The following is a 23,825-nucleotide window of genomic DNA, read 5'->3' on the forward strand; positions in this document are numbered from 1 at the left end:
TATATCTGTTTTTCTTTTTTTAAGCAATTCAGTCACTATGTATTTTGATTAAAGAACTTAGACCATTTATATTGAAAATAATTATTGATAGGTATGTACTTATTTCTATTTGTTAATGGTATTTTGGCTTTTTGTAGTTTTTCTGCTTATTTCTTCTTTTACTTGCTTCCTTTTGTGATTTAATACTTTTCTGTAGTGCTATGCTTAGATTTCTTTCTCTTTTTCTTTTGTGCAGTTACCATAGAATTGAACATTTCTACTACAGAAAACCCAATTAATATAACCATTTTGAGCCCAGCCAGCATGCTCAATGGTTGAGCATCAACCTATGAACTAGGAGGTCATGATTTGATTCTAGTCAGGGCACATGTCCAAGTTGTGGGCTCCATACCAGAGGGAGACATGCAGGAGGCAGCTGATCAATACTCCTCTCATCACTGATGTTTCTATCTCTCTCTCTCTCCCTCGCCCTTCCACTTTGAAATGATATACATATATATGTATGTATATGTATAATTTATATATATATATATATATAATTTATTTATTTATTTAAAAAGATTACCACTATGAACTACCTTTTTGTCCTCAATCCTATTCTAAAGGTTGAAGACTCATAGAATAGTTTAGAAATAGTTTAGAAATAATAATAGATTATATTTTTCTGAATATTTAAGAAAAATTTAACCTTTCTCTAAGTGTTTTGTAATAGGTTTTATAATGTACATGTTATATATAAAATGCATGTATTTATATTATATTTGCATATTATATTTTATATGTAGCATATATAAAATTTTGATAAGTTTCAGAAAACTGGTTAATATGAAACACTTAAAATGTCCAAAATATCAATTTAAAGTTCCATTTGTGTCAAATAATAAACTAAGTAAAACTACTTTCCAAAAGGGACTGCAGCTGAACTTTATAATACCTAACATTGCCCAGTTTTGTTACTAATTGTGGGGCCTATGGAGTGTGGAGTTGGAAACGATCATATTTTTCTCTGTCAGCGGCTGACATTGTATGAAGGTGGCTATATTAGTCAAGAAAGAAACTATACTAGGGTGGGCGAGTGGGAAGAGGTCAACCCATGAACTTAACCCATGGACAGACTATAGGGTGGTGATGGCTTGGCCTGAGGGGTGGGGTAGGCTTGGAGAAGTCAATGGAGGAAAAAGAGGACATATGTAATACTTTCAACAATACAGATTTTTTAAAACAAACAAACCTTGTGAGAAGGACTCAAGGCAGGGCTGGCTTTGAAGAAGAATAAAAGGCCACCTACATGTCATAGAATGCAGGATCTCTGGGCTCTGGAAAGACAAGGAATGGATTCTCCCCTGGAGCCTCTGGGGAATGCACCCTGCAGATGCCTCAATTTTGACCCAGTGAGACCCATTTCAAACTTCTGACTTCCAGAACTATAAGATAATAAATCCATGTTGCTGTGAGGAAAGAAAAAAAGAGAATGAAACTAAGTTAATAATTGTTAAGTCCTAAAAAATGATTGTATGCAACTGTAAGACTTCAAAAGGAACAAATGACTAAAAGTAATAGAGACATGAGTGGATAAAATGACTAATCATGTTTCATATTCTTAATGAAAACCAAAATAAGGACTTTTATTTATTTTATATTTTTTTCTAACCTGTGACTCCCCATATTAATGTTTAACTCACTAGCAAACCATAAACTCATAGAAATCTGCCTATCAGTTATTCAGTCATGAAGGAGAAATCTGTATCTCTGCTTACCTAGGACAAAATGGGGTAGATATCACTTTAAGGAAAGTTTCTATGTTTCTAAAATAATGCTTATATAAAATAAATCTATGTACAGCAAACAGGGTGGGAAAAAGCAAGTTTATAGTTTTTTATATGGGAAATAATGCAATAATTAATAATTAATAATACAAGAATAAACTGTTTTGTGTAACTGAAAACCTACTTTTGCCACACCCTGTATATAAATCATTATGCTACCATTCCATACTCCAAGTATATTTTTAATAAGTATTTCTTGATAAAAACAAAATTCAAATTTACTTGATTCTTCATCACACAAATGTTACGGTATTAAATGTTTAGATAACACAGAAATCCAAATATATTTCAGCATGAATAGTCTGAATTTTCTTTCATAAACATTAGCAATCTATCTCTTATTAAAGTATTTGCAAGTTATCATCTATGTATAAAGAAAAAGCCAACAACCGGAACACCGTGACAACCAGAAAGACTGGTCTCTACAATGCCCCCTGTGACCAGCAAACTGTCCCAATCAGGGGGTCATACCAGCCGGCCAACCTCCCACAGCACCTCCCCCTGACTAACCCCACTCCGGATCACCCCATCCTACCCCACAACCCACAGCCCCTGCCAATAGCCAGCCCCACCCCCAATGGGCCCCAATCAGCCCAACTGGCCTGTGGGCCCTCCCCCAGTCAGCTCCACTCCCTATTAGGGCCCCCCACCCCCTCGCCCCTGCATACTAACAGAGGTGGAGCTGACTGACCAACCTCCCACGCCCCTCCCCTGGCCTCTGTCTCCCAATCAGCAACCCCACCCCCACCCCATTCAGGGGAAGGACCCACCGGCCAATGGCCTTCAGTTTTTCCCCCCAGCCAGCCTAACCCTGATTGGCCCTATCAGGGTGGGCCAGCTGGCAAACCTCCCACAGTCCCCTCCTCCAGACAGACCTGGCCCTGATTACCCCAATGGGGGCGGGCTGGCCAGACCCTACCCATGCACTGGGCCTCTAGTTTTCTACATAAAGAGGCTTAAAAACAATGACAACGAAAGTTTAAATTAAATGTCCCAAAGACATGACTGTGGTGACTTACAGAGGTAAAATATCTACTGTAAAAATATTCTCCTTTTAATTTCATTCTATAGATATGAAATTGCATTTTTCTCCTGCCTGTCATGTTTCATGAGCAATTTGTATTTTTTAAAGACAAAAAGAGAAAATTAGGGATTTTTCTTTTGAGATGCAAGACAGGTATATGTACTTTATAAGGAATGCATTTAGCAGTTACTATAATTTCATTCCACTTATATATATTTTTAAAAGCCTTTTGCTTTTTCAAGCCAGCTTTTATAGGTAGTGAGTCAGTGAATAGATATCCTGAGTGTTTTAAGTTTTCAGAAACAACAACTGCAATAAGAAAAAAAGATAGAAGGAAAATAAAAGTAGCATCCATTCATTTTTGTGACAGGTACATCTCTGTTAGTTTATAAGGCCTAAGCTGCTGCAAAGGAGATTTGGACTGATGAATCTAAAATATGAGAATACTTGACAAGGCTGTGAAGACAGCCATGTGAAAGATTTCAGCTCCACTGAAGGGAAGCAGAATCAATCATGGGAGATGGTGCGGAAGCACATTTATTTCACTGTGATATTACTGTAACACAGGTGACATTTATTTGCTAATACATTTACTCCTAAGATTTATAATTTCACTATTACAGGAGTTACAGTATGATTTTTAAATGACCTGTCTATAAATATGAAGCTTTATACATACCTATTATATGTATTAACATGAACATATTATAGAGAGAAGAAAAGAGTCTTGTGCATTGAATTTCAATAGTGCTATCTTACAGTTTTATATTGGGAAATTCCTTTGAGTTTTTCTTATTTTGGTTTTTACTTCATATAATTTTGGTTTATCCCCACCACTCAAACATGTGTGATTAGGATCACACTGACTTTATCTCTAAAGAATTAACTATCATTAACATTATGATTTTTTTAAAAAGATACAGCTTCAGCTATCTTGAAGTTTATTGCTGTTTTAAATAGATTAACTGCTACCAACCAACAATTAAAAAAAGAATTCTGCTGGAATCTCAGCTCTAACTCTTAATCGCTATGTGACCTTAGATAGGTATTTTAACTTTTCTGATTCTCAAGAAATAAACATAGTATTTTTTAAAACCTGTAAACTACTTTAGAGAATGATGGTAAGGATTTAAATGAGGTCATGAATATAAAAACACAGCAAAATATCTAGCAATAAAAATACTGGAAGTTAGCTATTATGTTTTCTAAATGTAATTTACAAATTTAGACAACAGTATAAGTGACATAGAGGAAAAGCCCTGGTTCTTCCATTAAATCTAAAACCTGGAAAAGGGCCAGGATAAAATTCTGCTTATGATTCAAAGAACACATCAAAAACACAAGTGGTGTATTTTCCCAACATAGCCTTAACAGTGTCCCATGGAACCAAGAATGAATTTTTCCAGGCAGAATTTTAAACTTAGAGTACAAATGTTCACAAAGAGAAAAGAAAATCATTAGAAAACTCAAAGAAGAAGCCACATATAAGAAATGAAATACTATCTAGATGGAGGGTAGATAGAATATAACAATGGGTCTATGGTTTGACTTTTAAAAGTAGAAATGATACATAACTGTTGGTAAAGTTGTTTTTAAATATCAAATTATGTTTCAGGCATTTGATGCTGACTTCTGGATGGTCTGCATTTAGTCCCAGGCTTGGTCCCTTCCAAAGCCTAAAGCTTCCACCGCAGGCTTTTGGTTTGGAAAGCCCTCCCAACCCTCCGATGGCCGGCTGGGAGTGACCTGGGTGCTGAGAAGGTTCCCAGAAACCAGGTATATATATATATATATAAACTAACTGCCATCTTTGTTGGGTTAATTTGCACACTCCCTCTGATTAGCTGTGGGCATAGTGGAGGTATGGTCAATTTACATGTTTCTCTATTATTAGGTAAGATTGTATTTGTAAATATGTTAGTGTGAATTACTGAAACAAATGAATCATTTTAAAAAAAACACAGCAATAATGCCATTATGATATTTATATAAAGAAAACATTACTTTCTTAATATCATACAAATCTACTCAGTATTCATATTGTCCCAGTTGTCTTTTTAACTAAAGGCCCAGTGCATGAAATACGTGCATGAGTGCAGTACCTAGGCCTGGTCTGCAATTGAAGCACAATCATGTGGCATGGAAGGGCAGGTCCCAACTGATCTGGGCCCCCACATGCCACCTTCTGCCTGAGTCATGGCTCCTGAGGCTCCCTGTGGAGTTGCGGTGAGTGTGGCTAGATGCATGGAAACTGGGTGGGCAACATGCTCTCTTCCAGCCAGCATTACAGACCAGCTCCTGCACAAACCCACAGTGAGCCTAACAAATCCCTGTGGTCCCTGGTGGCTGTGGCCCAGCTCAACCAGAAGACCTGTGTAGGTATGGGTTGGGCTTCTCGTGAACACCTGGCACATGAGCATGGGGCTTCCCAGGCACATGAGCCATGGCATCCTGGGGGAGGGTAGCAGGGGAAGTGAGAGTGAGCTCAGGTGACACCCCACATCTCACCCCACCTTCATCCCCATCACCCCCACCTCCAGGTAGCCCTCAAGAGGTCACAGTCCCTAGCCTGAGCACCACAGGAGGTTGCTAGTCACTGCCCACCCACAGGTCCCCAGCCCAGCCCAGGGTGCAGCCCCTATCTGGTGATCAAGGGCTGCCGGCCGCAGGTTGCCATCTATAAGGTGATTGGTTGGGGCCTGGCTCCCTCAGTGTCTGGGAGCTGGGTGGCAGCCCTGACCCCACTGCTGCAGCTGGCCACTGTCTGCATCTGCAGGGAAGTCAGTGGGGCAACCAAGCCCCTCCTCCTACCTGCCTTGACCTAGGGCCACCTGGTCACCTGCTCCACCATCCCACCATGGTTCTGGTCTCTTTGGGGCCCATTGGGGCCTGCAGCACCTCCATTGCCACCCACAGCCAGTGCTGCTTTGCTGATATCCACCATGTTCCAAGCTGCCCCCTGGTGGTCAGTGCACATCATAATGAGTGGTCAAACTCCCAAGGGGGCAATATGCGTATTAGGCTTTTATTATATAGGACTAGAGGCCTGATGAATGAATGAAGATTCATGAAAGAATGGGCCTGCCGGCAGTGCCTTCCCTCCGGCCAGGAGCTGCCTTTCCGCCTTCCGAACACTGTTAGGGGCCTGGAGCTGCAGGGGCAGTGCAGAAAGCCTGCGTCGTCACCCTGCCATTGGCCACTTTGTGCCTGCATATGCAAATTAGTCATCCATCTTTGTTGGGTTAATTTGCATTGTCATTCTTGATTGACTGGTGGAAATCATGAAGGTAAGTCACTTTGCATCTTTCTTTTTTATTAGTCTGGATAGTATTTCCACTTGACAAAATACAAATAATTCTTTAACTTTGCAATTGATTAATACACCTTAAAATTTTTTTATTTCTATGTGTTTAATTTCTAAAGTTAGAAAATTGAGATATCAAAATATGAGTTCTGCAAAAAATCATTTTTCACTGGTTTTAGATTAGAGCTTGAACCAAACAGCCTAGAACTTTATATGAATTAATCTATTTTTCATACATTCTGGTGATTATTCTGATTGCATTACCTAAAAGATTATGGAGCTCTGCTTTGAGGTAATAGTGATTTTCATGACATAGGGATTCTGGAGCTACCTTTAACCAGAATGGGCCACTATTCCATACAAAATTATTATATTTAAATGTAATATTTATTTAATTTCTGCTGTCATAGCATTATGCAATTATATATTTATTTATGTCAAGAAAAAGAAGTGTAGCACACCTTAATAGCAATGATTGGCAACAACTTTTGAAATGTCAAGGACTTTTTCTTTTGATAATGATTAGCAGATTAAAATGCTAACATTTAATAACCTAGGTATTTTACATTTGGACCATAGCCAACATTATCAGTAAATGTAGTCACTTAAGTATTTGATAGCAGTGTAGTCTTTAGTTAAAATACTACTTATTCATTCAAGAATAACATCTACTCTATAAGATTTATATAGCAATACTGATAAGTTGCATAGTTCATAACATTTGTTAAATTATGTGAAAGGTAAATTTTTGAACAAATAGATTAAATAAAATTTATTTAGCTTTTAGTTTTAGATTGACGTGAAATGATGTGAAAGTAAATTGCATGTCCTTTTAGCTTTTGCCTTAATTTTTATATTTTGTTGTATTATTATCCATATTCAAGTTTTCTGAACTAATATAGAATGATTTAGAAAATATTAATATTAAGTTAATTAAATAATTAATTCAGTGCATATTTATTTTATGCCTACTAGAGTAAGTAAAATGCATAAACTAAAAATAAATCCTTGCCTTTAAATATCTTCCCCCAAAAAAAGTAGAAAGAAAGAAATGTTCTCACTGACATTTCTGAAAAAGAAAATGTGCGTTCATTAAATATCTAACATGTTTCAGGCACTGTGGTAAGCAGCAGGGACAACAAAATGAGTTGGAAATATACCTTCCCTCCATGATTCTATAAGCTAAAAGGACATAATCATAACAAGTAGTAGGCTCACTAAAATAGAGTCACTAGAAAAAACATCATGTGAAAACTGAAGGCAAATTTGGTAGATGAGAATATTTATTAGACTATAATTGAAGAGAGAAAATAAATTATGAGAAGATGTGGAAACAGAACTTTTACACTTTATTTTGATGGTACATTTTTGAACAAATAGATTAAATAAAATTTATTTAGCTTTTAGTTTTAGATTGACGTGTATGACAAACTGTTAAACAGCAGCAACTTCAGAGTTAAGTGTGGAAGTTGAAATGCATTTTAACAATTACAAAGTCAAAGCAACAAAGTCTGTTGAAATAAAAAGTTTACTAAATCAAGTTGATGCAGCATTTGAACAAATCAAAATTCACAAGGCTCTTACAGATGGATACCTATCTGATCCTATAATTGAAAGTCTATGAAAATTAACAAGTTTCTTCTCATGATATTTTTCTATATTTAATTTCTCCCAATTTGGTTTTGGAATCAGAAAAAGAGTTATTTATTTACTTATTTATTTTTATTTTTTTGCAATTTTTTCATCCCTTGTTTTTCTTCTTCGTCATAAGAAGCCATGTTCCTTCCATATCAGATCTTTTGCACTGGCTCTTCTCTAGGCCTAGAATGGTCTTCTCATCCCACTAACTGTGAATTCCTTCTCCTAATTCCTTAGAAAGACTTTCCTGACCTTAGACTCATCAGCACTCTCTCCTAATTCCTTAGAAAGACTTTCCTGACCTTAGACTCATCAGCACTCTCACCTCCATGAAAATCATTTCCTTCATTGAGCCAATTATTAGACATTGCAAGTACTGATTAATGGGTAAGTCTTCCATTGGATTGTAACCTCATAAAGATAATAATAACTAGAGTTGGCTTCCCATTGCCTTTCCACTGTTTTAACAGTAAATGCATAGTAAATAAACTTTACAGAATAAAGGAATTCATTGTTTTATAGTCTTGATTTTTCTACTAAAGAAGACCAAATCTCCAGTCCAGTGAATATATTACTCTGAAGAGATTAAAAACACTAAATATCTTCAACAGAATTACTGTTGTCATAGGATTATTGAAAACAAAAGGTGTCTCTGCTCACTGTTTTCTGATTGATAGCTTTTTAGAACCAGAACCCAAATTCTTCATATGCTTTGTATATAGAAAGGCAAACCCACAAAATCCTGTAAAAAACTAATCAGAAAACCAAGTGCCCTACAAAATCATCAGTTGAAGGATGATTTAGAGTAGAAAATCCTCCACAATAGAAAGTCATTTAAAATTTCAATAGCCCTGGCTGCTGTGTATCAGTGCTTAGAGCATTGACCTGCAGAGTGAAGAATTATGGGTTCGATCCCCAGTCAATGGCACTTCAATCCTCAGCCCCAGTCAGGACATGTGCAGGAGGCAACCAATGGATGTGTCTCTCACACTGATGGTTCTCTCCCTCTTTCTCTCTTCCTCTCTCTCTCTCTCTCTCTCTCTCTCTCTCTCTCTCTCTCTCTCTCTCTCTCTTTCTCTCTCCCCCCCTTTTTCTCTTCCTCCCTCCCTTCTTTCCATTTTCCCCTTCCATTCTCTCTAAAAATCAATGGGAGAAATATCCTCCAATGAATATTAAAAAAAAATGCAACAATAATGAAAAGATCTAAAGAGTCAAGATGAAAAAGATACTACTTCTTCCTGCCTTCATAACAGGCCTCATAATCCCAATGACAAAGATAAAAAGATAATTGAATTTCAAATATTTTAGCACCAGTAAGTAGCTTAATTATTTGAGAGACTTGCTGCATGCTCAGTTATATTCTCTGTTTAGGTATGGACTGATTTGGGAAGAATATTGAGATGCTGGTGTTATTGCTCCATGTGTATTCTGACAAAAAAATTTTCCGAAGAAATTACAAATATATAATCTATAAGCAATATCTTCTCAATGAGACTGCATGCAATCTGCATGTATGTGTGGATTTTAATCCTTCTTCATAAACCTGATCAGTCGGAGTACCAAAATATTAGGAGCAATAAAGTATAAATTTTAGAAACTTTGAAGGACTAACTAAAAAAAAAAAAATCAAAGAGGTAAAAAGGACATGTAACTTAAATCAGATCCTGACACAACAGATTATCAGACAAAGCATTATCTACACACATAGTTTATTTTCCTTTTTAGAGAAATATATTTGTCTATGACCTTTACAGAATTTTTGTCCCAGAGTGATTGTTATTTTTCTGTTTGCATAAGAACTTTAAAATATAGGCAATTGGGAAATGAGAGTTTCAAGTAAAGATAAAAATTGTACACAGTAAATCAATAAATAACAAAAATAAACAAAAGATACAGGTTTTGAAAATGTCAGAAAGATTTCTAGAGTAATATGTTCATTTGATTTATTCCCAATTCATGAAAAATTGATAATTAGATCTTACAAATACCTGTCAGGTAAATGTGGCCATATTTAAAAGGTATCTCATTAGACAATAAAAAATGTGAGGGCAAATGCTAAGATACAGTTCTGTTACCAAGCCATTAATCTAAGTTCTAAAAGAGTACATATATATGGCTAAGTTACCATCGCATCCGAAACACTGAACGGACAACTGAACAGGATGTGTGGGGCGACCAGGCTGGCAGGGGGCTTAGTGAAGAGTAACCAAAAGACTGAGCAGAAGGCTGCATGAGGGGTAGTTAGGGGTGACCAGGCCGGCGGAGAGGAGCAGTGAGGGGCTACCAGGCTGGAAGGTGGGTCAGTTGGGAGTGACCATGCTAGCAGGGGTGGCAGTTAGGGGCAACCAGGCTGGTGGGGGGGCTCTAAGGGGTGACCAGGCCAGTTAGGAGTGACCAAGCTGGTGGCATGGAGGAGGGGTTTGGAGGTGACTACGCTGGCAGTGGGAGCATTTTGGGATAATCAGGCTAGCAGGGGGGGCAGTTAGGAGCTAGTGGTCCCAGATTGTGAGAGGGATGTCTGACTGCTAGTTTAGGACATCTCCTGAGGGGTCTAGGATTGGAGAGGGTGCAGATTGGGCTGAGGGGACCCCCCACACACACACACCATGCATGAATTTCATGCACTGGGCCTCTAGTTTCAATATAAAAACTTAGAAGAATAAATACAATAAAAAATAAATGATTCTGTTTTCCCCAGGGAAATACAATTTTAAAAGACATTGTTATACAAGAGCACATGAGGAATATGTTGTAGTAGGCATAGATGAAGAAGAAGCCCAAGGACTCACATTTCACTGACAAATAATGATACTACTAAGATTATTATGTATATAAGTAGTCCAAATAGGTTGCCAATCTCCAAGAATCATTGCCTTCTGTAGGGACATTGCTAACTCATCAGTTCTCTTTGTGAGAATTAGAAAACAAATAAACAAGCGAAAAACACAAACTTTCATTCCTTGGGACAGACTCAGTTCAGCACCCAGAGCATGGTTCAGTAAGACTACATCAGCTCAGAACCCCTCTGCAGGACTCAAGCCATAACTGATCCTGAGGAGTATGCCCATTGCTGCCTCAGATAGAATACAGACAAAACTTTCATTTCACTTGACAAAGGTCCAATATCTGATTAATACATGACTGTAGGAGACAAGCACTTGCCTATCAATGAATTTAATTTCTTATATAATAATTTCTCACTTTACATTGATAGGTCCTGCAACTTTGAGCAAAACGATGTATAACAAACCAAATTTTCCATAGGCTAATCGATATAAATAAGAGTCAGTTTCCTAAGGTATCTCACCAATGTTTTAATGAAATTATTTTGAATGAAATGATGTTATTCAGGGGTCTGTTCTAATTAAGGTCTTTTGCTAATGAAATTTATGCTGTTTGAGAAAATTGAAAATTCAGTTCTAGGTAAAATGGACCAATTAAAAACAGTTTATTATTATTGTTATTATTTCTATTGTTATTATTTTGATTTTATTTCTGTTGTTTTTTAATGAATCTTTATTGTTGTATTATATATGTCCCATTTTTTCACCTATTGACCCATTCCAGCCAACCTTGCACCCCACCCCAGGCCTTCAGCACCCTATTGTCTGTGTCCATGAGCCATGCATATATGCATACAAGGTCTTTGGTTGATTACCTTCCACCCATCTACCCTCCCCCACCTTCCCTCTGAGATTTGGCACTCTGTCCCATGCTTCCGTGTCTCTGGATCCACTCCATTCATCACTTTATTTTGTTACTTAGATTCTACATATGAGTGAGATTCTGTGATACTTTTCTTTCTCTGACTGATTTATTTCACTTAGCATGATACTCTCCAGATCTCTCCATACTGTCTCAAAGGGTAAGAGATTCTTCTTTTTTACCGCTGCATAGTATTCTATGGTGTAAATGTACCACAGCTTTTTTATCCAATCATTTCCTCATGGACACTTGGGCTGTTTCCAGATCTTAGCTATTGTAAATTGGGCTGTTATGAACATAGGGGTTCATACATTCTTCCTAATTAGTGATTGGGGTTTCTTAGGATATATTCCTAGAAGTGGGATCACTGGGTGAAACAGCAGTTCCATGTTTAATTATTTGAGGAAACTCCATACTGTTTTCCATAGTGTTTGCACCAGTCTGCATTTCCACCAGCAGTGTATTAAGGTTCCCTTTTCTCCACATATTCTCCAGCACTTGTTGTTTGTTGATAAGTTGATGATAGCCATTCTGACAGGTGTAATGTGATACCTCATTGCCATTTTAATTTGCATTGTTCTGATGATCCTTGACTTGGAGCATTTTTCATATCTCTTGGCCATCTTTGTGTCCTCTTTGAAGAAGTGACTTTTTAGATCTCTTGCCCATTTTTTAATTGGCTTTTTTGTCTACTTTTGTTAAGTTGGATAAGTTCCTTATATATTTGGATGTTAATCCTTTATCAGATGTACCCTTGCCAAATATGTTCTCCCATAAAGTGGGGTCCCTTTTTGTTTTGTTGATGTAGTCCCATTTGTTTATTTTCCCCTTAGTTCCCTTTGCCTTAGGAGCTGTATCCATTAACATATTGCTGTGAGAGATGTCTGAGATTTTAAGGCCTATGATTTCTTCAAGGATTTTTATGGTTTCACTACTTACATTTAAGTATTTTATCCATATTGAGTTTATTCTTGTGTATGGTATAAGTTGATGGTCTAGTTTCATTCTTTTGCATGTATCTGTCTAATTTTCCCAATATAATTTATTGAAGAGACTCTCTTCATTCCATTGTATGTGCATACCTCCTTTGTCAAATAGTAATTAACTGTAATGGTGTGGGCCAATTTCTAGGCTCTTTGTTATGTTCCATTTGACTATATGCCTGTTCTTGTGTCGGGACCAGGCTGTATTAATTATGGTAGCTTTGCAGTATAACCTGAAATCTAATATTGTGATTCCTCCAACTTTGTTTTTCTTTCTCAAGATTACTATAGCTATTTGGGGCCTTTTTTGATTCATATAAATTTTTGGAGTATTTGTTCTAGCTCTGTGAAATATGCCATTGATATTTTAATAGGGACTGCATTGAATCTGTAGATTGCCTTAGGTAATATGGACATTTTAATGCTGTTGATTCTACCAATCTATAAACATGCTATATTCTCCCACCTGTTTATATCCTCTCCTGTCTCTTTTTTCAACATCCTATTGTTTTCTAACTACAGGTCTTTAGCCTCCTTGGTTAAGTTTATTTCTAAAGTATCTTAAATTTTTTGTTTTTGTTTTTGTTTCAATGGTCAATAGGATTATTTGTTTAGTTTCTCTTTCTGAGAATTCATTTTTGGTGTATATAAAAACTTATCAATTTCTGGGTGTTAATTTTGTATCCTACTACAATGCCAAATTCATTTACTAAATCTGGTAGTTTTTTGTTGGAGTCTTTGGGGTTTTCTGTGTACAATATCATGTCACCTGTGAATAATGAGAGTTCTACTTCCTTCTTTCCAATTTGAATGCCTTTTATTTCTTCTTCTTATCTGATCACTGTGGCTTGGACTTCCAGTATTATGTTGGTTTTTTTGTTTTGTTTTTTGTTAAAAAATACTTTATTTATTAAACAATATATCCATAATCTATAACATGACCAAAAATACATATATACATCTTTACATTATTTAATAAAAAGATTTACAATATTATCTTTCCTTTACAAAGGGAACATAGTAGGTAATAATTCCTTGAAAATAAAATGTAACATTCATGTTAAAGCTGCATCATCTTTTTGGATGAAATGTGGTAAAAGTGAACACCACAGAACACATACAAAGGAAGAAACTTCATAGGACTGTCTCCTGAATGAGAACATTTCTTAGACTTCCCACTGTAAATGCCTCTCAGCACAGGTAAAGACAACTAATCACCGTTCATTAAAAATGGAGGAAAACTTTAACTCAACAATGCCCATAAGAAGTATCCAAATCCTGTGACGGGGCAGGCCTTGGTTGTGGCATGTGGACTTATTAAAAAACTGGTAAAAGTGGGGAAAAATGTCTACAACTGATCCCTCACAATCTTTAGACACCTGTAATGTAAAAGTTAAGTTTCTAAATATAAGCGGGCCTCGTGTTCCAGTGCAGCTGAGTTACTTCTTCCTGAGCAGCAAGAAGACATCAGTTCTGAGACAGTGCATCAGGCCTGGAACCCACCAGGGACAGGCTGTGGCAGCTGCTGACCCCTACTCTAACCACCAGCACACAAGCTGAAGTGATCCCTACCAGCAGTCCTGTGGAAGCAAGTCCTGCTCCCTCGGGTGGCTCTAGAAAGTACAGCCGTTGGACACGTTCTGTGCAAGGTAAGACTCACTAAGGGCCACAAATTCCAGCTGGACCCCAGCTGCCCTCTGATATCTGCTCCTAATTGTCAAATATTAACTCATTTGCATGGAGGGGCTGGTCTAGGATGCAGCTTCACCAGTTCCTCTGCAGGTTGGCCACTCCAGAGGACGCTCCTCACAGAGATTCTTCTGAAGCTGGGCATTTCACACCTCGATTCTATCTCTTGGATTTTTTTTTTTTTTTTTTTTGGCAAAAGAAACCCTGACTTGTCTGAACCATGCGGGGTGCGTCTTGGAGAGTCCGGGGACACTCCCGGAGGCCCCACTCTAGGTACCATCACAAGTGGATCTCAACATACCAAATGTATGCGATGTCCCCAGCTAGTACCAAAGAGACGGTTTAAAACCAGTTTGGTGAATGCTGATTAAACAGAAAGTACACTCTCGTTTCCTAGCTTCATTCCAGAACTGCTATTGTGGCACAAATTCACAAATCACATCACATAATTGTAGTCCTCTGGAAGACAAAATGCTGACCCAGTGTGTAACAGAAGCAGGTTCAAAATCAGCTCTTGGTAGACTGGACTCACTTCACAGACAGACTTCGTGCAATTGCAGTAATTTCATCTTCACAGTAAAAACATCCGGAATTCCCAGAGAAATGGAACATCGGCCAGTCTGTTACGCTGTTTCTTATTGGTGCTGGTCATGGTCACCTACAGCCCATCTGCCAATCCAGGGCGGTTTACTCCGGACAGTGAAACCTCAGGGAAAAACCGGAAGTCCAGGTAAAAGGCAGTGCACAGCCACGCAGAGCTCCTCTGGGAGGCGCAGCCTTCGTGTGCAGCCGCGAGCTCCCAGCGCACCTGAGTCCGGAGGGCGCCTTCCGGCAACGCCCACCAGACTACACACCGGTGCGCTCAGCGTGGCCAGTGTGCACAGAGTGGTGTGGGCTCTCAGGGGAAGCCCAGGAAACTGCAGACCATACAAGGCTCACACTTCTAGCTGCAAAATGATGGCAGTATCTGCTCCCAGCTGGCACGTTCTACCCTACTCAGCACACCGCATGCACACACCCATGGAGTCCTCGGGGTGGTGGGACTGCTGTGCTCAGTGCTGGGTCTGTACAAAAAGTCATGAGAACAAAGTCACTGTGGCAAGATCCCTCCTCTGTGCAAACAGGGTATGAGGTGGGTTCTTGTTGGTTTTAGGAAATATCCAGAGTTACAACTGGCCACTGAGTTATTAAATATCATTCAAAATAAGGTAGCTTTAAGATGAAGGTAAAATATTGCAACGTGAATAAAGGAGTGTATCTACTTGCTCTTCAGGCTCAGTGTCATCCTCTTCCTTACTTCTTCCTCCTCTCCTGGATGCACCGAGGACAGAACCATTTTCCTTTGGGCTTCGTGGTCAGGTCTACACAGGCAAAGTGAAACCACTCGATCAAACAATCTGGGTTGTCACAGACAATCATTTCCCCATAGGACACCGGTTGGCAGAGACAGTAGGTGGGCATGTTGGGGTCCACAGGATGTCCAGCACATCAGAGGGATGCACAGACAGGATAGTGTCAGTGAACTTTGACCCTCCTTTATGCTTCTTTTTCTTTGGAGTGTCTTCTTCTGAGGTCCTTCTGCCTTGCCACTGGGAACTTTTCTTTCTGGCTTCAACCTTTTTTTAAACCTCGTCCTCCAAAGCTCTCAAAGTCACTACCTTCCAGCTTGTCTTTCAGGTCTGCTTCAAAGCACGCCAGGTCTGCGTCGAGCCTCCCAATTTGTTTATCCACCATCTCGTAGGTTTGCGTGGCCAGCTGCACCTTGTCATCGCTATACTCCGTGCACTTGCTGTAGACGCTCTGGATCTTCTGCAGATTCTCTACCCGCTGCTCTGGGGACAGAGTCTTCACTGTAGAGATGTACTCCGCGGCCAGGATGTCAATCTCTGCTTTCTGCTCTTCTGTCCTCTGGTCCAGCTCATGCATCAGCTGGAAATTCCTCTGAAGTTCACAAGGAAGGTTCTCCATACTGCCCAGGTAGTGCTCCAAGTACATGGCAGTCGACATCTTCATCCGTGGCCCCGCTCTTCCAGTACTATGTTGAGTAATAAGAGTGTTGAAAGCAGAAATCCCTGTCTTATTCCTGTTCTTAGGGAAAATTGTTTTAGTTTTTGCCCATTGAGTATGTCCTCTGTAGCTTTGTCATATATGGCTTCCTCTATTCCCACTTTGCTGAGTTTTTATCAAAAGTGAGTGTTGGCTTTTGTTGGTTTTTCTCCATCTAGTGATATGATCATGTGATTTTTGTCTTTCAATTTGTTTATACGATGTTACGTATCACGTTTATTGATTTGCAAGTATTGTACCAGCATTGCATCCCTGGAATAAGTGCCAATTGGTCATCATGAATGCTCTTTTTAATATATTGCCAGATCCAATTTGCTAATATTTTGCTAAGGATTTTAGCATCCATGTTCATCAGGGATATTGGCCGGTAATTTCCTTTCTTTATAATGTCTTTATATGGTTTTGGAATTAGGATAATGCTAGCATCATAAAAAAAAAATGTCTGGAAGTATCCCTTTCTCTTGGATTTTTTTTTATTTTTATTTTTTGGAATATTTTGAGGAGTATCAGTTAATTGTTCTTTGAATGTTTGGTAAAACTCCCCTGTAGAGCCAACCAGAGCTGGGCTTTTGTTTGCTGGGGGATTTTTATTATTGTTTCTATTTTGTCAGTTGTATTTTGCCTATTCAGGTATTATGATTCTTCATGAATCATTTTTGGGAGATTATATTTTTCTAGGAATGTGTCCCTTTTATCCACATTGTCCAACTTGTTGGAATATAATTGTTCATAGTATTTTCTTACAATCCTTTGTATTTCTGTGTATTTTCTTACAATCCTTTGTATTTCTGTGTTATCAGTAGTTCCTTTTCCGCTTTCATTTTTTGTTTTATTTATTTGGGTCCTCTCTTTCTTTCTTAATGAGTCTGACTGACAGGTCATCAATTTTGTTTATCCTTTGAAATAACCAGCTCTTGGTTTGTTGATTTTATTTTTATTGTTGCCTTTTTGTGGGGTTTTTTTTGTCCATGTTATTATTTCTGCTCTAATCTTTACTATTTAGTTTCTTACGCTTACTCTGGACTTTTCTTGTTGTTCTCTTTATAGTTCTGTTTTTAAAAATAAATTAATTTTTTTTTTTTTTACAGAGAGGAAGGGAAAGGGATAGAGAGTTAGAAACATTGATGAGAGAGAAACATCGATCAGCTGCCTCCTGCACATCCCCTACTAGCGATGTGCCTGAAACCAAGGTACATACCTTAACTGGGTTGGAACCTGGGACCCTTCAGTCCACAAGCTGATGCTCTATCCACTGAGCCAAACAGGTTAGGACTCTTTACAGTCTTCATGTTGTAGGGTTCAATAGTTTATGGCTGATTTTTTTTTTTTTTTTATGCATATAGTACTGTGAATTTCCCTCTCAGGACTGCTTTTGCTGTGTCCCAGAGATTTGGGTTGTTGTGTGTTCATTTTCATTTGTTATCAGAAAGTTTTTTACTTCTTTCTTGACCTTGTTGGTAACCCACTAGTCTATACATATAAAGAGGTAATATGCTAATTTGTTGTATATAATGGTGTCCCCATAATGACCTATTTGCATATTGATGAGCATGCAACTGGGGGCAGGCAGCAGGCACCAAGTTCCCGGGGGTCTGAGGAGACTGCCTGACAGGAGCCTGGACTGCAAAGAAGGAAGAGAAAGTGGCCATGGGGAGCTCTTCCAATCCCCCTGCAGGGGCACTCTACCCTAGCCCCTGAACCCCCGGGGTGATGGGGAGGCTGACCAGATGGGGAGAAGATCCAGTCTCAGGGGTAGATGCAGCCTGCACCTCCAACTCCTGATCTCTTCCCCCGCCACCCCCACCAAGAGCTCCCACAACAATAACATGCGGGTGATCACCCCTCAGCATCCCTGGGGCCCACAGTCTGCCACTGCCAGGCTCCCCCGCCCCCCGCTGGTGCCAGGCATGCCTCTCCTCCCTACAACTCCAGACCTAGGGAGAGGCAGGCCTGAGTGGCCTCCCAGGGTCAGACCCTTCACCCGACAGCAGCAGCACCATCTCCACAGCTGAAGTGTGCTGAACCTCGCTGGGGGCGTGACTAAACCCACCCTCCTAGCCCACCTGGCTCCGCCCTGTTCCAGGAGATCAGAGCCCTGCCCTGAGCAGGTATAGCTGTGAAACAGCCACATACAATTTAAAAAATGACGCCAAATGGGAAGATACAGTAACTCCCCCTTCAGCCTTGCTGCCCCCCTAGTACCCCTCTCATGCCCCACCTCCTGCCATATCCTCCAGGGATGACCACAGTACAGGACTGCTGGCCAGAGCCCACCTCTCTGAGGCCTGCAGAACCCTCTGCAAAAATACATAGCTACAGTCCCAGGAGACAATCATGCCCTCCTCCCCTAATCAGCACCTGCTACCTGCTTCCCGTGGGCTTAAAAACAACAATCCCTTCCAGTTTAGACATCACTTACTTGATGAAACATTTCTAGGTTTATTAGCTCAGAACCTCCTCATGACAACTCAGTTAGGTAGGCATACAATTCCTATGGTCTATGCGTATGTATTCAGAAATGAAGCTCAGAGAGGAAAAGTGACAAGCCCACTGGTTCCCAAGGTGCAGCACTCACCCCAAAGTGGGAGCAATTTAATTTTAAGAGGGGGAAATTCGAGAATAAGTTAACTGATTTTTTTTTTTTTTTGCATTTCTTATGGTTCTAGGGGGCTTCATCTACTGCATATCCTACATAATAAAGGGCTAATATGCAAATGACCAAATGGTCACTATGATGTTCACAGACACTCAATACAGAAGCTGCCCCCTGGTGGTCAGTGCACTCCTATAAGGGGAGTGCCACTGAGGCAGAAGCTGGGCTAATGACTGGCGAGCACAGCAGCAGTGGTAGGGGCCTCTCCCACCTTTGAGGCAATGTTAATGATGTCGGACTGAAGGCATAGACCCATTAAGCTGTCAGTTGGACATCCCCCCAGGGCTCCCAGACTGTGAGAGGGCACAGGCTGTAGGGACCCCCTCAAGTGCACGAATTTCATGCATCAGGTCTCTAGTTGTTTAATTACATGCTATTTTAGCCTCCATGTGTGAATGTTTTGGGGTGTTTTTACTGTAGTTGATTCCTAATTTCATTCCTCTGTGATGTGAGAAGATGCTTGATAGATTTAATCTTTCTTAATTTGTAGAGACTTGTTTTTTGTCCTAACATGTAGTCTATCTTTGTGAATGATCCATGTGCACTTGAGAAGAATGTATATTCTGCTGGTTTAGGTTGAAATGTTCTATAAATGTCAATTTAATTCATCTGATCCAATGTGTCCTTTAGAGTCACTGTTTCCTTGTTAAGTCTTTGTCTGGAAGAGCTATCTAGGATAATCAGAAGGGGTGTTAAAGTCCCTACTATGACTGTATTGTTGTCAATCTCTCTGTTAAAGTCCTCCCAGAAGGCCTTTTATACAGTTACTAGAGGCCCGATGCACAAAATTGGGATGGTATCCACAACTCACCTGAAATATAGGGGCATTACTTTGAATAAAGCACTTTTGATGTTTCTCCTGAAATTATCATGTTTTCTTTGATTACAAAATTTGCCATTATTAACCAGTACACCTAGTATATATAAATATTTTTTTAAAAATTTAACTATACATGATTGAAATGAGCAGTTTCTAAGTGTGTTTTATTCTATATTTTTATCAGTAAGTATTTTAGCACAATTTCTAATATATATATATAATCTATTCAACTACCCATGGGAACTTCCTCATCCATTGACCTCTAAGGCTCTTCAGGACTCAATTTTATTAAAGACTATGAAGTATTTCTTCATCTGCCCAAAGTTCAGCAAGTCCCATAGAAAAATGAAAATGGACGCTCCTTTCAAGCAAATTTGGAGGCTAATCTAGGTTAGGCACCTGGGCTCACAAGGAAGAAAAAATAATAAATTAAACTACTTTATCTTTAAAAAGTTGTCAAATTAACAGAATCAGAGTGGACTGGTGGTTGGTATTAGTTAGGGGGTGGGGAAAATAATATTAATCAAGGGCCATAAAGTTTCAGTCAAGCAAGATGAACATGCTCTATAAATCTACAAAATGTACCCATAATAATAATAATGTACTGTACACTTAACATTTTGTTGAAGGTGGATTTTATATTCTATTCTTTCCAAAAAAATAAAAAAAATAATTAAAACAATATTTTCTCTTGCTTCTTCTTCCTATATCTGTAAAACAAAGATGCATTTCTTTATCCTAAAAAAGAGGCTCTTGGATATCTTTTTTTATATCCATCATAAGTCTCCCAGAGGATGGGAAAGATACATTTTTTTTCTTTATTTAAAAAAAAAATTTAAATATATATTTTATTGATTTTTTACAGAGAGGAAGGGAGAGAGATAGAGAGCTAGAGACATCAATGAGAGAGAAACATCGATCAGCTGCCTCTTGCACACCCGCCCTCCTCCCCCAATCCCATAAGCTTTCAGTTTTCCTTTCCTAGATAAGTCATATAGACAGTGCTAATTCTTTTAGCAATGTCATGTGACAACCTGCATGGTACTGCCAAAAAGGAAAGCTCACCTGAGCTATGGTGTACAGATATTTTCAGGGGTGGTGCAGGTTAGTCATGTTGGCATGGAGCACGAGCCTGGCTGATCTATGTTACTGAACCTCGTCTCTCCAGAGATCAAACAAATATAGCATAACTCAAGGCCCCACAATAAATGACACTTAGTATAAACTCTCTGGCATGGTTCATGACCCTGGTATACAAACACTATTATTAGGCAGGATAGTTCTATGGTTTAGAGATTTTCTCCCATGGACTTATCAAGGGACAGTCCTTTCTTTGGAATGTGTAGGGTTCAAACAACTTAATTCTGCTGAATTAAGTCTTTAGTCCACAGTAAGTGCACAAATGCTGTAGAGTTAACTCTTTCTTGCATACCACCTGACATAATTGTCAGTGTTAATAGGCAGCATTCACAGGGAGCCAGGAGCTTTTGGTTTTGATTGTATGTTTTAGCAGACCTTCAATTTTCCTAACCAACCATCTAAAAAGGATATGAGGCAAATACAGGAATAGATGGGCTTTGACTACCAAGTGTTTGATCCTTATAGGCCTGACTGGATAATTGTTACTTGGATTTACTTCCTCTGGTCTCCAGGGAACTCTGGAATCAGGTTGGAAATGTCAAAATGATGGCAGGATGGAAGTAGGATTCAGGAAGATGACCAACCACAGTTGTTAACACTAAAAATAACACTGGAGTCTCACCAAGAACAATGTGCTTTCTTTAAATTGAGCCTTTAAAATGTTATGCATTCCACTCATCTACTGATGGACACTTGGGCTGTTTCCAAATCCTAGCTATTATAAATTGGGCTGCTATTAACATAGCAGTACATAAAATTTTTTATTGGTGTTTCAGGTTTCTTAGGATTACTGGGTCAAATGGCAGTTCCATATTTAATTTTGAGAAAATTCCATACTGTTTTCCATAATAGCTATAGCAGCCTGCATTCCCACCAGTAGTGTGGCACATTTACACCGTGGCATGATACTATGCAGCAGTAAAAAAGAAGGATTTCTTACCCTTTGAGACAGCATAGGAAACCTGGAAAATATCATGCTAAGTGAAATAAATCACCCTGAGAAAGATAAGTATCACATGATCTCACTCATATGTGGAATCTAATGAACAAAATAAACTGATGAACAAAATAATCCAGAGACATAGAAGCATGGAACAAATATGAGAGAAAAGGTGGGGTAGGTGGGAAGAGATCAACCAAAAAAGTTTCACACATATATGCATAACCCATGGACATAGACAATAGGGTGGTGGTGGCCTGAGGTGGGGGTTGAGACAGGCTAGAAGGGGTCAGTGGGGAAAATGGGGGACATATGTAATACTTTAAATAATAAATATTAAAAAATAAAATAAAAAGTTATACATTCCAATCTTCATTTCTTAGATTACCATTAATCTAGTAAATTTACTAAGTAGGTCTTCAAAGAGAAAAAGCCCTGATTAGAAATATTTGCTTATTTCTGTGATGTAAATAATCTCACCACAGCTGATTTCAAGCAACTGATTATGGTTACTAAACACGAGTTGAAAAGAATTGTGCATAATAGGCTTTTGCAAACCCACCTTCACCACAAGAACCTCCTCCATCACACTATTGGATATTAAATTATGCATGCTTTTCTCTAAGGTTTTAGAGTTTAAATAGCTGATATAAGTATTTCCTATAGCAAGCCTAGCTAATTCTTGACCTGTATTTATGATGTGTCCTCAGCTTTCATTAATTTTTTTTTTATTATGTTTTGGGCATTTATTCTTATTCACACACACACATACACTCAAAATGTGCTTTGCCTCAGATATATTACAATTGATCTTCCTTTAAATTTATATTTCACTAGAGGCCCAGTGTATGAAATTCATGCACTTAGGGAGAGGAGGGTTTCTCAGCCTGGCCTGCACCCTCTTGCAGTCTGGGAGCTCTCAGTTGGACATCCTTAGCACTTTTTAGGGGAGGGAGAGTTTCCTGCCACCTTGACTGCACCTACCAGCAGTGAGCCTGGCTTCTTGCTGAGCAGCGCTCCACCTGTGGGAGTGCACTGACCACCAGGGGACAGCTCCTACATTGAGCGTCTGCCCCTGGTGGTCAGTGTGCATCCTAGCGACTGGTTGTTCTACTGTTTGGTCAATTTGCATACTAGCCTTTCATTATATAGAATTTTTCTTAATGCTATGTTTTAAGAAGACACCTAGATTTAAATGATAATAAATTGAAATCCAAGTTCATATTTGACCTTTGGGATTTAGGTTATTTATGGATAACCTTGTCTAAAAGCTGTTTGAATAAATGTGTGAGACACAAAGAAAAGTTTGCTGCCAAAGACATCAGAGCAGCAGAAATACAATTTTACAGTATGTAGTACATTCAGGAAACACTGACATTATCAAATTACTTAAGTAAATGCAGCTATTCTCCAAGAGAATCCTTTTTTCTAGAATGGAAATATAACTGTCTAGAAAAAAAAAAAAAGGTGATTCAACAGGAAAGGGGAAATATGAAACATAGAAAACTAAAAAATGAAGAGCTACTTCAGGCTAGAGTCAGGGAGCTAATTCTCTTTCAGATTACTGATGTCTCTAATTAATTTTCCAATTGCTTCATAAGACAAGATTGGTGATTAAACAAAATCTTCACATAACTGCAAACAATCAGTTTGCATCTATCAAATAGCTCAATACATCAATAAGTATTATAAATTATACAAGTTTTCTCCATAATTAACACCTTCATTTCTACTTTCCTATTAAAAAAAAATTCATGTAAGTGGAGTTAATTTGAAATTACCTAAAGTAAAAATAAAAAGTGTTGTTGGATGCCAATAAATAGATTCTCCAATACACTATAGATATTTAATAGCTCATAAACTATTAACATTTCTGTACTTAAAAATAATGGTGGATTCATAGACTGAAGCTTAGTACTTTGTGTTGATTAATTTAAATTTTATCCATGTTGTAATCAGTGAAATATCCTATCTAATAAAAGAGTAATATGCAAATTGACCATACCTCCCCGACACCCACCAGCCATACTCACCAG

The 23,825-nt window shown here is 38.6% G+C and overlaps 1 long non-coding RNA gene and 1 pseudogene across 1 annotated transcript; one reads left to right on the forward strand and one right to left on the reverse strand.

Annotated features, from left to right (window-relative positions):
- The first annotated feature begins 14,123 nt into the window (after positions 1–14,123).
- On the forward strand, positions 14,124–23,167 carry LOC118730147. Its single transcript, XR_004991383.1, has 4 exons — positions 14,124–14,262; positions 16,293–16,302; positions 20,780–20,786; positions 23,155–23,167. It is a non-coding gene; the product is annotated as an uncharacterized LOC118730147 (long non-coding RNA).
- On the reverse strand, positions 15,362–16,184 carry LOC118730138 (annotated as a pseudogene).
- Positions 23,168–23,825: the final 658 nt, after the last annotated feature.

The sequence above is a fragment of the Pipistrellus kuhlii genome, unplaced genomic scaffold, assembly GCF_014108245.1.
Source record: "Pipistrellus kuhlii isolate mPipKuh1 unplaced genomic scaffold, mPipKuh1.p scaffold_m20_p_1, whole genome shotgun sequence".
In the NCBI taxonomy this organism is placed as follows: Eukaryota; Metazoa; Chordata; class Mammalia; order Chiroptera; family Vespertilionidae; genus Pipistrellus; species Pipistrellus kuhlii.